Raw genomic sequence first — 3,780 nt, 5'->3', positions numbered from 1 at the left:
ACTTTGTTTCTTATCCGTTGAAGGTCTTCAATATCAGTTGATACTTCTTCACTTATACAAAATTACTAGGCATGAAATATTTACAATTAGCCCTCCTATTTGCATATCAACTAGTAGTCAACATGACTGATAATTTCCTACAATATCTAAGAATTACAACTTGAATCCAGAGAATGAAATGTGCTACAATACTGAACTTATTGCTAAGTAAAGCTACCCCTTCAACAGATAGCCAAGATGGTCTTATCCGTTGAGGCTACAAACACTAGATTTCTACTTAGGTGTTTTGTTTAACTTATCATCAAACTAATACACATATTCCTAACATATCTGATTAGTGTCATCATCATTGCATGCTAAGGTTAAGAACAATAAGGCTATTGAATAAAGTATTGAATGAAGTTAGAATCCTATGTTTGTCATATATATATTAATTCAATCAATATTATTCCCTTAGTTATAATTGTTAGTTTAATCCTTAGTTATAAACAATCTCAATTTGTTATCGTCTTAGCATTGAATAATAACCATACATTGTTGCTCAAGTGCCTAAATTAATTAGTTAACCAATCCAGTCTCTGTGGGAACGAACTAGAAAAGATTTTATACTACTTGCGAACACGTATACTTGCGTGTATTATTAGCGCGTGTTTAGCGACTAACAAGTTTTTGGCACCGCTGCCGGGGACTGCAGTGTTAATTTATAGTTTATGTGTTTTCCATCAGTGGTCGTTAAAGTTCATTGACTCGGACATTGTTACTTATTCGTTTCCTTGCATTATTTCAGGTACTCTAGCGAGGGTGTATGCATACACGTTCGCGTACTCGTAAGAGAACTTTGGATAAAGCCGAGGAAGAAGTTGTGGTAGTTCGAAAGGAAGTTTTTGAAGAAGAAAAAAAGAAGGTAGAAAAAGAAGAGAAAGTCGAAGAACCGTCTTTAGTAGAGATGGGAGATCAGATAGAAAATCCTAAGGCTTTGATGGACTATTCTCAGCCTAAGATCAATGACATTCAGTCAAGCATCATCAGGCCAGCCATCAGGGCTAACACTTTTGAGATCAAGTCAAGCACGATTCAGATGATACAGAACTCAGTTCAGTTTGGGGTTTCTCCTACTGAAGACCCCAACATGCACATCAGGGATTTCATCGAGATCTGTGACACTTTCAAGTTCAATGATGTGATTAAAGATGCTATCAAGCTGCGACTCTTCCCGTTCTCTCTGAGGGACAGAGCTAAGTGTTGGTTACATTCTCTATCAGCAGGGTCTATCACCACTTGGGAAGATCTTGCTCAAAAGTTTCTCACTAAATTCTTCCCTATGGCGAAGACTGCTGGAATCAGGAATGGTCTTACTCAGTTTGCTCAGCAAACTGGAGAATCTCTGTGTGAGGCTTGGGATCGATATAAGGAGATGCTAAGGAAGTGCCCATACCATGGCATGCCTGATTGGATGATTATCAACTGTTTCTACAATGGATTGGGTGCTACTTCTAGACCCATGCTCGATACATCATCAGGAGGAGCCTTGTGGGCTAAGAGTTACGATGAAGCTTATGAACTTATTGAACTGATGGCTGCTAATGAGTACCAGAATTCTTCCTAGAGACTGACTCATAGAAAGGTAGCAGGAATTCTGGAGTTGGATGCAGCAACTGCTATAGCTGCCCAACTTAGGCTTTGACGATGAAGGTGGACACTTTGGCTAATTATGGAGTTAATCAAATTGCTAGTGTTTGTGAGCTTTGTGCAGGTGCCCATGAGACTGATCAGTGTGCAATTTCTAGTGAATCATCTCAGTTCGTGAGCAACTTTCAACATTCGCAGTAACCTGTGCCATCCACTTATCATCCCAACAACCGCAATCATCCTAATTTCAGTTGGAGAAACACTCAGAATGCGGTTCAACAGCCTTATCAGCAGTATCCATCTAAGCAGTACAACCCCCCTGGTTTTCAGCAACCGCAATATGCACCAAGACAACAACTCCAGCTACAACAAGCTAATGAAAAATCTGAATTAGAGGAGTTGAAGCTTATGTGCAAAAGTCAAGCTGTTTCTATCAAGACTTTGGAAAATCAAATTGGGCAAATTGCCAATGCCTTGCTAAATCGTCAGTCTGGTACACTACCTAGTGATACTGAAGTGCTAGGAAATAGGGAAGTTAAGGAGCAGGTAAAGGCAATCATTTTGAGGTCTGGAAAGGTTGCGAATCCCGAACAAACTCAAGTATTGACTGAAGAAGCTGGGGCTGAGAAAGAAGTAGAGCAGCAGGAAGAAGAAGTAGAACCAAGGAAGACTACTGTTTAGCACACTCCTCCTGAGGGTAATACAGGGGAGCAACAGATCTATCCTCCACCTCCTTTTCCTAACCGGCCATAGAAGAAAAGCTGGACAAGCAATTTAAGAAGTTTCTGGAGATGTTCAAGAAACTTCATATCAACATACCTTTCGCTGAGGCTCTAGAGCAGATGCCTAGTTATGCAAAGTTTATGAAAGGTATTCTCTCTCGGAAAGTGAAGCTAGATGATTTAGAGACTGTCGCTCTCACGGAGGAATACAGTGTTGTGCTGCAACAGAAGTTACCTCCAAAGCTTAAAGATCCAGGAAGTTTCACTATTTCGCGTACTATTGGAAAAGTGTCTTTTGACAGATGCTTATATGACTTGGGAGCTAGCATCAATCTGATGCCCTTGTCAATCTTCAAACAATTGGACTTACCTGATCCAAAACCGACTTATATGACCTTGCAGTTGGCCGACCATTCTATTACATATCTGCGAGGTATTGTGGAGGATGTTTTGATCAAGGTTGATAAACTCATCTTCCCTGCTGATTTCATAATTCTTGATTTCGAGGAGGATAAGAAGATTCACATAATCTTGGGAAGACCTTTCTTGGCGACTGGCCGAACCTTGATAGATGTGCAGAAGGGTGAGCTCACAATGCGAGTGCTGGATCAGGATGTAACTTTTAATGTGTTCAATGCTGTAAAATTTCCTACGGAAAATTAGGAGTGCCTAAAGGTGGAATTGGTCAATTCTGTGGTTACTTCAGAACTTGATCAATTGCTAAGGTCCTATGCCTTAGAAAAAGCCTTATTGGGGAATTCAGATAGTGAAGATGATGAAGGTGAAGAACAATTACAATATTTGAATGCTTCTCCTTGGAAGAGGAAGATTGATATGCCTTTTGAATCTCTTGGAATGGAGGAATTGAACAAAGCTCCTAAACGCCTTAAACCATCTATTGAGGAAGCTCCCACTCTTGAGCTTAAGCTTTTACCTGAGCATTTGAGGTATGCATTTTTAGGTGATGCATCTACTCTGCCTGTTATTATTGCATCTGACCTTTCAGATAGTGACGAGGAAAAGCTTCTGAGGATTCTGAGAGAGTTCAAATCGTCAATTGGCTGGATTATAGCAGATATCAAGGGAATCAGCCCTTCTTACTACATGCATAATATTCTGCTAGAGGAAGGTAGCAAGCCTACGGTCGAGCAGCAAAGACGCCTTAATCCAATCATGAAGGAAGTAGTGAAGAAGGAGATTCTTAAGTGGTTAGATGCAGGGATCATCTATCCTATTTCTGACGGTTCATGGGTAAGCCCAGTTCAATGTGTGCCAAAGAAAGGTTGAATTATTGTGGTAGCAAATGAGAAGAATGAGCTTAAACCTACACGAACAGTCACGGGGTGGAGAGTTTGCATGGACTACAGGAAGCTGAATAAAGCCACTAGGAAGGATCACTTACCTTTGCCCTTCATTGTCCAGATGCTTG

At 40.5% G+C, this 3,780-nt stretch overlaps 1 non-coding gene across 1 annotated transcript; it reads right to left on the bottom strand.

Moving 5' to 3' along the window:
* Window positions 1-1,336: 1,336 nt before the first annotated feature.
* On the bottom strand, window positions 1,337-1,443 carry LOC141676030 (small nucleolar RNA R71). Its single transcript, XR_012556644.1, has one exon. It is a non-coding gene; the product is annotated as a small nucleolar RNA R71 (small nucleolar RNA).
* Window positions 1,444-3,780: the final 2,337 nt, after the last annotated feature.

Source organism: Apium graveolens, chromosome 7, assembly GCF_009905375.1.
Source record: "Apium graveolens cultivar Ventura chromosome 7, ASM990537v1, whole genome shotgun sequence".
Classification (NCBI taxonomy): Eukaryota; Viridiplantae; Streptophyta; class Magnoliopsida; order Apiales; family Apiaceae; genus Apium; species Apium graveolens.
Note: the sequence above shows the minus strand (reverse complement) of the source record. Positions and strands in the feature narration are given on the sequence as shown.